Below are 12,716 nucleotides of genomic sequence, written 5' to 3'. Positions count from 1 at the left end.
CATTTCGCAGGATCTAGTTAATCCTCAGAAAAGCCTTGAGGATGTTGATCACAGACTCAGCGATGTGTTTTGTCTGTACATACATCATCAGTAAAATGGGGCAAAGCAAATAAATTTCCATTAACCAGACTCACATCAGCAGATTAATGTTTCACAGAGGACAGGAATGGAGCGCTGCAGTTATAAGATCAGGTCAAACATATGAATGTATGAGGTAAATATCTAAAAAGTAACCGCAATTATAAAAGCAAATGCATTATTAAAGTGCATTTCATTCAGTGAGAAGGAGAAAAAACTTTCCCATTTTTGAATTATATTTTCAAATTATTTGTAGTTTAGGGATTTGTGCAAAAAAAGAGAGATGCACATACTTTTCTTAGGATGTGTTATATAACTGGAGGAAAATGCATCTTGTCTAAATGAAGTTTGTCTGTTGAGCTATTTGTGCAAAAAGATATTGAAAAGAAAAGTTGTACTTTTTAATGTAGTTCATGTTTTCATCTAGTTCATTATGTTTAACACTCTGTAATGTTTGACATCAATTTTTATGATGGTAGATTTTTAACTGTGATTTTGTTCACACACACACACACACACACACACACACAAAAAAAATACCTTAATTTCAAGATTTAGAAGACTGGGGAAAAAAACATGCAATTCCCCTCTTTTTCCAGCCAAGAAATGAAGTCTTTTTCCTGTGAGAAAAAAAGCATAAATGATGATATGTAAACAGTTATCTACATAATTTTATCAGCCGTGTAAAGTATAACTGCTAATATTTGCATTATTTCCTAAAAAGTGTAGCTTCTTCTCACTGCTGGCACCCCTCAGTGTATCCCTGACTCATCGTCATGTTGTGAATGAAGTGTTCAATACATATTATGATGTAGTAATAGCAAAGGCTAAAAATACTGAAGTAAAGGTAAAATTTGTGCATTCTCAAAAGTAAACCATTAGCAGTCAAATGCATAAAGTACCCAATCCAAAGTCATTTTCGCTCTTTTTTGGGGGGGGGCTTTCATGATGTCACAGCAGTTAGGGAGGGGAGGACAGAGAGAATAAACATTATGAAAAAAATTAAGATAAATAGGACAGAAGTAAGAAACTGGTATGCATGAATGGCTGGAGGGAAGAAGTTAAGACGGCAGGAAAAGACGGAAATATTTGCAAAAATGTCTGAGCCTCTTGCAATAATGTCTAAAATGTATGTATGTATGTAAGAAGTACTTAAAGGTCTTTTGTGTAGGATTTAGGGGCTTCTTTTGGCAGAAATGGAATATAATATTTGTAAGTATGTTTTCATTAGTGTATAATCAGCTGAAAATAATAATCCTTATGTTTTTCATTTCTTTGTTTTATCAATATAAGGAGCAGGTCCTCTGCCAGGGTGTCTACTATGTTGTTTCTACAGTAGCCTAGAATGGACAAACCAAACACTGGCTCTAGATGGGGTCATTTGTGTTTTTGCAGCAACCACCTTAGCTCTACTACATGTTTGGCACATGGGAGATATTTCAGTTCTACAGCCTCACTGCGAGATGCTACTAAACCACTCTAGATATTTAAAGAGCAATAACCAAGTATGCTGTGCTTTAAGTTACTTTAAACGTCAAAAGTACACTATGCAATAGACAAGATTGCCCCATTTAAACAACATTATTATTCCACTGTTGAATTAATATAGATGCAAACATGTGGGCAGCATTTCACTGTTGCAGTACTGGTCAAGGTGCAACTGATTTGAACTACTATCCAATAAATGTAGTGGAATAATAAGAAACAGGAGTGTAACGTTGTATAAAATAAAAAAGTACAGGTTCCTCAAATTAATAAACTTTATTAATAATAAACTTTATTACAGACTCAATGGTCCAGATAAGAGCAAGACAATACATACAAAAGATATAAAAGACACATAGAAGTACCATACACAACATATTCACAATGCAATAAGATCACTTAATAAAAAAATAAAAAATAAATAAAAAATCCCCAACACAATATGTACAGATCACTTAAAAAACAATTAAAAAAGTCAATGACCACAGAGGAGACTACTATACCAATGCTTCCATATCCTGGGCATATAGCGTGTAGTGCTCAATTTGATGCTTAATATCAATACTAGAGTAAATCTGTTTAGTTACTTTATTTCCAGACCTGATTACCGAGGTACATTAATCCACCTGAGTGTGTGTCATTGGCTGCAGCCTTGTGATTGCACCAGTGGTCACAAGCTGCGTGTGGCGCGCGCAGTGCACATGTGAACGCGCCTGTTCCACCTGGCCCAATCACGTACGAGGAAGCTCACAACACCGCCGTCTGCCGCCGCTGCTGCTGCTGCTGCTGCTGAGTGCGTCTGCACTGTATGTGCTGCAGCTCGGCCAGGACATCAGCTCCAGCTCACCTGACCACTGATAACCTGACACACAACGCAGATTTTCTCCTCTGAAAAGTATCGAGCACTAACTCCTACGGTGTCGGAGCGCATTACGAGTCCCGGCGAGCCCTCTCATCCCTCCGGTAAGTCAAGCAGGACGGTACCGCCGCATCATGCTGTGTGTGTGTGGATGTGAAATATGTAACGACCTGCTGCAACTCTGCTGTGACAAGTCATTGTACCGTGAGTGTGAGAGTCTGCATCTTCGTTTGTATTAGCAAACAGGGAGCATTAAACCTCCCTGCCACTGTTTATCTTCTCTTTGAGCCTTTAAGGTGACAACACAAGGTGTCCTGCAATGCAGTTAAGCTCCAAAATTACACAATTGTGAAGATTTCGGGTAGTTTAAGGCTGAATCTGTTGCTCTACTGTATGTAGGCAATGTAAACACCAAGGAAACATTGATTTGTTCTCAACATTTTAAAGATTTGATTCAAGAACTTCATTTAACATTGCTACCAGAGAGCTCAGAATGCAAATTATTACACAATACGTGAAGCATTTTCTGCCTAAAGATGTAAATCTCCTTCAAGCAGCACATCGTGATATAAAAATCATACATAAACAAAATATTAACCTCCCCTTAGAAGTCTTTATGTTTTAAACATTTAATCAAACATTTAATGTGGCTGCTTTGACCCTGATCAACAGAAAAAGACAATATGTCCATACTAGAATACTTTTTAGAGGTATTTTAGTTATATGTTGGCTAGAGTAATAGTTTTTTTCATATTGAAATAACAACTTTTAGTTGTCACTTTGAGTTAAGAGTGTCTTGCTGCAAATGGCTGAAGCTTAGAAGTTTGGATTAATGAGCAGTTTACTTATTTGCATGATCCATGAATGTTGAATTTTGGCTGGATCTAGTTTGAAATGTTCCAGAATTAGTGCTTTGTGTTTTGGTATTTAATAACAATGTATACTTTTCACATTAGCCTACTTCAATATAAACATGTTTCCTATAAAATCCTTGTTTTATGTGACAAAAATCACCAAAGTTCCATATACTATATGCAAGTCCATTTCTGCCAATGCGATAAAAAAGATAAACATTATAATGAGAAACTTTCTTAAATTGATGACTTAGTATCGCAAAATAATGAAACTTCTAGAATTAATGGAATAGTATCTCAAAAAATGACTCATAGTCATAGACTCGTAGTATTGTATGACTAAATAACTCAAAATAATAAAATAGTAGCTCAGAATAAATGCTTATTATCTTAAATGACTTAGTATTACAAAATAATGAGAAACTTTCCTAAAAAAATAAAGTACTTATTTTGATACATATCTCAAAACAGTGGGTTAAATCTCAAAATTGCAAACTTCATTATTTCGAAAAGGTTTCTCATAATTTTGAGATACTGTGTTTATCCTTATAATGACTTACAGGATCTCTCATTTTTTCATCACATCGGCAAAAATGGACTTCAATACAGACAAGAACTTTGCTTAAATAAAACAGGTTCAAACTGGTTGAACTTTGATTTAATTTAGGACCAAGTAATAAGAAAATCTATGGCTTTTTACAGTTTTTGCTTCTCTATGGCGCTTTGATTGATTTTGGTTGCTATCCCATAGGGTTAAGACACAGTCCTTTATATCTTGTGGACATTTTTATTCTCGGTAAAAGTGATTACTGGAGTAAGATGTTTCGGTGGTGTGGTGGTTGTTGTGGATTCACTATCAGAACTTACTGCCCCATCCTCTTTTAGTTCAGCATATATGGCTTTATAACTCTGCCCCTTTTGGTTTTGTTCTGCACCTCAGACCCGAGCTTCCTTGGCTTTTGTACACTACTATACATGCTGAGATGAATTAGAGGGCAATCCATTCAAGTGTTGGGAACAATACCCCTGTGGAAAAAAAGGGTTTCTCCCCGGGTCAGGTCAAGGGAGAGGGCGGTGTCACCCCCCGGTTGCTGTGGAGGCCGAGAGTAACATGGAAAACTCAATTCTTTGACGTCATCCCGAGGAGGAAGATGTTGGGGGGCTTGATTTATTTCTGTGGGAGCAGGGAGGGGCTGAATAGTTGTTGGCAACTTGGGTCAACTCAAGTGGTCTTTATTGCCTGAAAATCTGTCCTTGTCTTCTAAATTCAATTTTAGACTGTGATGAAAAACGGTTAAAAAATACAAAAAACTTAACAAAAGAAGAAAAGAGGAAGACAATTAAAGCGTCGTCGGTGGCTGCATGCCTTTTCCTGATGTCATGCCCACCCCTGTTACCACCCAAATTCCTCATCTGTAAAGTGTCTAATAAAGAAATGTAAAACTGACAACAAATAACTTTTTCACCAAAACCAAACAAAAGAATTAAGGGAAAAAATAACAAATATTTCTTCCGCACATGTTGTTGTGATAAATATCGTTTAGGGGTTTTCTGAACAATGCTCAATGGCTCCCGTGTTGTGTTTTGTGTGAGTCGGTAATGTGATCCGTGAACATGCGCCAGCCTGTAAGTAGCGTTTCTCAGGTATTAAAGTGTATTTTAATGAAGCCTGCTGTGTCTCTGGGCCCTTGGGCACTTTTCCCCACTGCCATGTAAACATGTTTGCATTCCCTCCATGTTTCCCCTGCCGTTGTCTCTATGGTGACTTGAACACCTGCTTTATTTGTCACCTGTGCATATCATAATAACCACTGTTGGTTTAAGCCAGCCGTTCAGTTAAATAAATCATACAGTACTCGTGTTATTGCGCTTAAAATGCCTCTGATTAATCTGAAAGCTTCCGTGGCAGACGCTGGTTTAACGCTGCACTCGGCTGTGAAAGCCAAGAGGTGCAGCGAGATTTGCCTAAAGCTGATCTTGGCACCGGGCTCAGATTGCTGAGGCAACAATTGAGAGAGCAGAGCCAGAGGTGATTGAGACGCAGTGGTCTGCTGCGGGCTAGACACTGATCACCTGTTAACAATAGAACAAACAGAAGACGAGGCAAAGCTCTGTTTTTGATCCATAGCCTCGCAGATGGTGTCTCATCTCATCCCTCCTCCTTGTCATTACCTCGCCTTAGTGGGTTTTGTTTCACATTGTTTACTTTTACTCTGGGTATGTAATGCCTTTCTATATTTTATAAGGAGATTTAGTTTTGTGATCTGAATTGTAATATGCTTCTGGAAAATGCTCTCTGGAGTCTGTTTGAAGCTGCTGTGTCATTATGGGGGACAGAGTAGCTCCTGTTAGAAGTGGACCGTATTGATGAAATCCCCTGTGTCATTTTATATTGTTATCAATACATAGTAATGTTCAGAAAACATGAAGCAACATGTTTGTAGTGGCCTGTTTGAGAAGGGATTTCTCTGTGTTTTCAACCTGCTGTTCTAATGGGAAGACAGAGTTGTCTCAACCTTAAGCTGGTAGCAGGGTTGGTAACAGCACCATATGGACATCTGTGTGAAGGAGAAAGCTGGCAGGACAGGACGATTGTGATGTTTTGACCACGTTAGGCGTGTGACCCGCAATGTGAGACTTTAAAAAGCAGCTAACAGAGGTTAGCGGCTTGATCAAAGAAGAACAGCAACCGAAAATGTCCATAAATTGGGTAGGCGCAGGTGTGGGAGCTCTTTACCTGTTCAGCTGCAGGTGAGATCAACCGCTTTAAACAGGAATAACAACTGATTGTTATTGCTGTTGTCACACTGGAGGCTGATGCTGTTACTGTTGTGTTACCAATCGTGCTCATCACACCTATTATGCTTCCGGAGGACTCTTTTCGCTATGCTTTGGTCTCCAAAACCTCCTAAAGGAAATGTCTGGCTCTTTGGTGGCTGAATAATTTTCTGCTATCACCAGCTAGTTGCTAATTTTGTCGGCACATTTGGTTTACAGTCAGTTTCTCAGAGCAGCTTTAAAGATATACGATCCGTTGCTAGTTTATAAGGCACACGTAGCTAACACAAATGCAGTCTTATAAAACCGTTTTGCAATAAAATCTTCCTTCATGAAGGTTGTAGTTCAGTTAATATTTAAACTGTAGTAGAGAGGTGCTAATTGAACTGCGTAATCATTTAAAAGGATGGAGTTTTTGATTGTTTCCCACTTTTTCATGTATTTTTGGTGGCCCGCTACAATTAAAACATCTGCTTCCACATAGTGATTTTATATTTTTGGAGCTGAATCATTCATTAGGAGTGCTATTAGAATACAAATACCGTTTGGATATCCATTTCACCATACGCTGGTAGCGCAGAGCGTACTGTGGGCACAGACGGAGCAGCAGAGCAGCTTGTTTTATTAGTTTGCTCTGTAGCAGCTGCTCCTCTCATCCATCAATCTGATCAGCTTTGACTGGAACAGATCAGTTATCCACCCCGTAACTCAAACTGCTGCTGAGGGATAAAAATACTCATGAAGTTCTGCTTGCACTGTATTTATGAACCTGCAAAAACATCCAAATTTAGAAAGAGGACAGCCAATATCAATTGATCTGCATGTTATTATTTTGATTAATGGATTTTTAAATAAGTTTAAGAAAACTCACTCTACATCTAAATGTGCAATTTATTGTATTTACGTTTCAGTCTGATGAAAGTCACTCAGACCCAAAATCATACATAAATTAACCAGCAGTAAGAGAGAAAGTGTTTCTTTTTTACAGTTTAAAGTGCCCTTCAGAATGTGCCAGAGCTCAAGATGACATCTTCAAATTGCTTGTTTTATTTGAGCAACAGCCCAAATCCTGAAGATATTCTGTTTATAAGCATGTAAAACAGAGAAAAGATACAAATTTGAGAAGCTGGAACAAGAAAATGTTTACCAAATAAATGGCTAAATGATGATCAATTATACCAAAATCTGTCAGCTAACCACTGAATCTTGTAGTCATTTCAGCAGTATTGTAAATGTGCTCTGTAGTTAACTGTTAACTGTTTACCAACAAAACTTGAATGAGTGAGACATAGAAAACACTTTTCTGCATGGTCAGTTGTTAAGAGGATAAGCACGGATTCCTTGTTTGTTTGAATCAGATTTAGAGAGGTTTTACTGCTGGTTATATGATTAGGTGAATTCCCTCCTCAGTTACAGGTTAGCGGACAGGTACAGTATAACCTGTGTTACAGGTGAGGTAGTCATTCATATTAGTCTTAGCTGAACCCGTCTGAAGCCTGTTCAAACAGTCGTTGGCAGAGCAGCAATGCGTGCCCTGCAAACTTGAAGCTTTAATCTCTAAAATCTGAAAACCTCGTTGCAGACACGGGCTGTTATTACCAGACTTATGCTAAGCTCGGGGGATATGTTGTTTTGGGGGTGACTGCATCTGCACGCACACACAAAATCCTTCCTCCTCTGACTCTGCAGGTGTTTGTGCAGCAGGGGGAGGGACAGGGAAGGAGCTTTATAATTTTTTCTGTGGTTGAGGTTTAATATTTGTGAAAATGCGACATCATTAGATTTTTATCCAGGGTGTTCGTCAGCAGGATGCTATACAGAACTGATTTAAGTCATAATATGATTTGCGTCCTCGTATTTTGGCGATGTTCAGCTTTTCCAGTATATCATGATGAAGCTCATAGTAAGAAAGTAATATTGCACTTGTACAGGTGTCTTATAAGAAATGCTTGATTCAACATAATCTCTGCCTCAGTCTGCAGGCTGTTGCACACTCCAGCAGAGAAAAGATAGTTTTAATGTGCTGGAATTTTTTTCTCATGCATTTCCATGATTATTGAGTGTAAGATCAATGTGTTAACAGTTACAGAGGAAGTTCTGTAGCTGTTTTTAAAAACAAGACAGCCCAAAAAGATCATATTTCCAACATGAAATGCTTATTCAAACTCCACTGTAGCACCTTCACTCCAACTAAAACTAGGTATCAGTTATTCTAATGCCAGTTTTAGGTTGCAGCAGGATTGCTCAGAAAAGATGCTCAGTCAGTAGATGACTCATTAAAGAGGACTCAAAGTGAAGCAGCAGAGCACAATGCCATAATTACTTGACATGATCATTAATCAGAACTTTAGGTAACCCAAATAGCCTACGAAGTGTTTTGTGCACTTTACAGACTGCACTTCATAACACAGAAACCCACATTTCTGTCAAAAAAATTCACTAAATGTCAAGTTAAGTCACACTGTTGGCACATACTAACCACAGACCCTCCTGTAGATTTTCTCTTTATGTGGAGAGTGAAGGTGTTGTTTCAGTTTTTACTAACTTGTTTAGAAAATAGATTTTTTGCCCAGTTAGCCTTAACAATAGAAAAACCTGTCTGAGTAACTCATTTTAATAACCTTATGGTGTGAACCTCACTCAGTTACAGAGAAGAAGAAATAATTGAGCCTGGGAGGCTAATAATCAATCTGCCGAGGAAATTTTGTGAATTAAGAAGACATTGCTGTCACTTCCAGCTGACAGCTTCCTCTCACACTGAATGGGACTCTGATGCAGAGAGAGATGGACGGGAGATTGTGGTCTATTTATAGTAACGTTTGTGAATTGTGTGCCAATTTTGAGTCCAGGCAGAGGAACATCCGGGGCAGTTTTTAGTTGGATTTAATTGACACATTGAAGATGGAGATGGATTGATGATGAAAAATTAGAATATGAACCTATCGCGACAAGCAATATGGAAAGCATACTCTGCTGTCATTTAGCAGGTAAACCCACAGTGGGAAGATCCATGTTTTTCAGTATTGCAGGTTAAATCTCACATGGCATGAGGTGCTCAGTACTGTACTTTGGCCTCATTAGGAATTTATTCCTCACTCTAGACAAATAACACCATGTAATAATCCCCTTAGCACTCATTTTGCAGATTTGAGAGTGAAGAAACATGTTCGAACCACATTAATCCTCTGTGCAGAGCCCTCTGTATCACACATGGCTGTTTGTTTTGGAGACTGTTTGCCTGTTCGTGTTGCAAACAGGTAAATTCTGCATGTGACCAGACTCATTCTGCAACATTATTTTGAACTTGTATGTCACATGCAGCAGTGTTTTAATCAGAGTTTTTTCTTTGGTCCTAAATAATAGCTTCTGGCTTTTATCATGGGTTAAAGAAAGGATGGTAAAAGAAAAGAAAGGAGCCTGGGAGGAGCACTGCCTGGAAACCTTTGAACAAAAGTTAAAAGCTAAGCAGACGAAGTGTGTAGAGGAAAGGAGAGAGACTCCCATGATGAGGATTATTTGATCTGACAGTTTGTGGACAGAGTACTGACTTGTTCATTGATGCATTTGCTCATCCGGAGTCCAAGTCTTGATGGCTTTGTGTCGAGGAAGTACAGCTGAAAGCTTGAGTGTTTTAACTCATTGATTTCTCAAAGATGATTAAGAGTTAATGTAATTGTGTTGTGCAAAATATCCACCTGCGGGGTGTAAACAGGCCGTGAAAAGTCTTAAAATGCATTTATTTCAATTTACTGAGATTTTTTTTTTTTATAAAATGCATAAAAAGTTTGGTTACAAAAGTCTCAAATTTTCTTTCTAGCCTGTTGTTGGCAGTAATGAATTAATGATAAAGTGTGCGTATTACACTCAACCATCACCAGGGAAGTCAGTCTGCAATACATGCAGTGAAAGTGTCAGCGTGGGAGGAACTTTTACTTTGTAAATTCTCAGGGAGCTTTTTTTTTTTTTTAAAACTGAATTTTCACTAAACTTTTTTTTAAAAAAGTTGCAGGGAACTAGCTGTAGATGATGTTGAAAGTTTATGTTATGATTAAACATTTGCTTAAGGCATTTGAACAAAGTTTTGTGTTGGAGTTTATTATGTACCAAAATCAAAATTTTTATTCTAAATGCATATTGCTTCCAAATAACGATTATCGGTCTCATTAAGTACTAATTTAAGGTATCAGCTCTGAAAAACCAGTATTGGTATAACCCTAGTTTTAGGTTTCTTTGCCGGTGTGGTGTCAAAGTCTGCTCCGCCATCGATATGTGTTTCCCATATTAATATGATAGCTAATTTAGTTTACCTGGCAAATGTTTGAATCTGAGATTTTAGGGAGGTTCTCAGACATCACCCCCTTCAGTAGAGGAATATTAAAACCTATCCAGTGAAAAACTTCGCACAGATATAAGTCATTAAATTTGAAGTCAAATATTTTAGGGGACAAAACCAGAAGAAAGTTTTTTTTATTAGTTTTTTTTATTTAGGGGGGTAAAATTGCATTCTTTGTGGAAAATCCTTTAATATAACATGATGATCCCTGCAGAGACCCTGACACAGCAGAATACCTGAATGCTCTCTATAGATGAAACCTAGAAATTCTATTTCTTTTTCCCTTCAACGTGTTGCTTCCTGCATTATGAATATTTCACTAAGCCATAAATGTACACAGGTGAGTTGCCTCTGGGTCAGCACCACTGAGTGTCTCTCGGCTCTGGACAGCAGCAGTTGGGTTAGAAGAGGGGTTACTTTATTCATGGAGGCCTGAATAATTTACTCTGTCAGGTTCTGCCAGGGTTCACTCAGAAAATACAGACATAATGGTACCAAGCGCTCAATCTTTGAAAATATTTGATAAATCCAGGATTTTCTGAATAATGGGCCCCTTGTCGACAGTTTTTCCCAATTAGACGATTTTTTTTTTAACGCTGTGTTTTGTTCAGGTATTGTGGTGCATTACACAACCAGAGGCACAAGGTGATAAATGGCTTCTAATTCACCGGATATTTGATACTTAGTTCGTAACTTAAGCACACTTTGTCTGGATACAACAAACGGTTGGAAGAGCAATTTATATAAAGGTGTTTTTAAGGTTTTCACGTAGAAATAACATACACTTTATGTGTCCAAGGTCCATTTTGTTTTAGGAAGAGACTTTAATGTCATTTATGTAACACATCAGATTCATATGGCTTGAATAGATAAGTGACCCTGCTGCTGCAATCTGTCATCTTCTGCTACATCTGAATGATGAACTGCAGCTCCTCTGCTGTTGCCAAGAACCGCTGTACTGTAAACGTTTGGCTCTGTTTGCCACATGCACCTAAAAGGTGTCATTTCATATCCCGCGTGTGTGAAAAGAACATTTTTGGCAACATGGTCCTTTTGTCTTTGGTATCTGGGCAGTTGTAGCTGGGGAAGTGTGTGTGTGTGTGTGTGTGTGTGTGTGTGTGTGTGTGTGTGTGTGTGTGTGTGTGTGTGTGTGTGTGTGTGTGTGTGTGTGTGCGTGTGCGTGTGTGTGTGTGTGTGTTCTGTTGCTGAGAAAATGCTCAGCTCTCAGTCTAGTGTGTGTCTTCTCCATTGTAAATAAGACATGGAAATCAGAGCGATAAGCCAGCACTGTGAAGAGAAAAAAATGATAATTTTGCAGTTAAATGGTGCAGTTGTACTTTTAAACAGTTGATTTATTTTATGCTTGTAAAACCCTTTCATAGCAGCCATGCAGAGGCCTTCAGTGGGAGCCATAAACTGGACCTTGATATTTGTGGTGAATTGATCCTTGAATTGTTATGGACGCCGATAATAAGACAGAGACAGGTAGTTAGTTAACAGGTAGTTTAAATATCTCTCAGTTAGAATTATCACTGATTGACAGGAGAGCCCACAAACAAATTCCGGTTTGATGACTAACCAGAAATATATTTTATTGCTTAAACATGTACTAAAAGCTTCATTTGCCACTTAATTGAGGGAAAATGAATAAAAAACAATTACAAATAAGAATTATTAAGTCATTTGTTAAACAACAGTAAATATTCCTCTTTCATGACAGACAAACAGGAGATAAATGTTACATACAAGAGGCAAAACTCAAGGACAGCATGAGGATGGATTCTTGCTTGATCAACTAAAGTTGTTCAACAGTCTGGGGTATTTTATGCTTCATAATGTGCCACATATTTTGTGGCTTGGCATTGTCATGCTGGAATAAGCAGTGATGTTTCTGACAGAGATGTTGTCTGGATGGCAGCATATGTTGCTTCAAAACCTGTATGTGCCTTTCAGCATTTATAGTGCCTTCACATATGTGCAAGTTATCCGTTCTATAGACATTAACCATACCATCACAGATGCTAGCTTTGAACTTCGAGATGGTAACAGTCTGGATGGTCCTTTTCCTCTTTCCTCGTGGACACAATGTCCATGATATCCATAAACAATTTGAAATGTGGACTCGTCAGACCACAGCGCACTTTTTCACTTTGTGTCGGTCCATCTCTGATGAGCTCGGGCCCAGAGGAGTCAGTGATGTTTCTGGATATTGTTGATATCTGGCTTTCAGAGTCTTACCTTGCATTTGTAGATGCAGCAACAAACTGTGTTTACTGACAATAGGTTCCAGATTATTCCTTAGCCCATGCAGTAATATCCAGTTTATGTC

At 38.3% G+C, this 12,716-nt stretch overlaps 1 protein-coding gene across 1 annotated transcript in view; it reads left to right on the top strand.

The window, feature by feature from the left end:
* The first annotated feature begins 2,324 nt into the window (after window positions 1-2,324).
* fhdc1 (FH2 domain containing 1) overlaps window positions 2,325-12,716 on the top strand; it is a 32,780-nt gene continuing 22,388 nt past the window's right edge. The window contains exon 1 of the mRNA XM_042485789.2: window positions 2,325-2,526. The gene's annotated coding sequence lies outside the window, so the exon portion shown is untranslated. The remainder of the gene's footprint in view (window positions 2,527-12,716) is intronic.

This window comes from Plectropomus leopardus, chromosome 3 (genome assembly GCF_026936395.1).
Source record: "Plectropomus leopardus strain MGB_pleo_1.0 chromosome 3, ASM2693639v1, whole genome shotgun sequence".
In the NCBI taxonomy this organism is placed as follows: Eukaryota; Metazoa; Chordata; class Actinopteri; order Perciformes; family Serranidae; genus Plectropomus; species Plectropomus leopardus.
The sequence above is the reverse complement of the archived record's forward strand: the minus strand, read 5'-3'. Positions and strand labels throughout refer to the sequence as shown.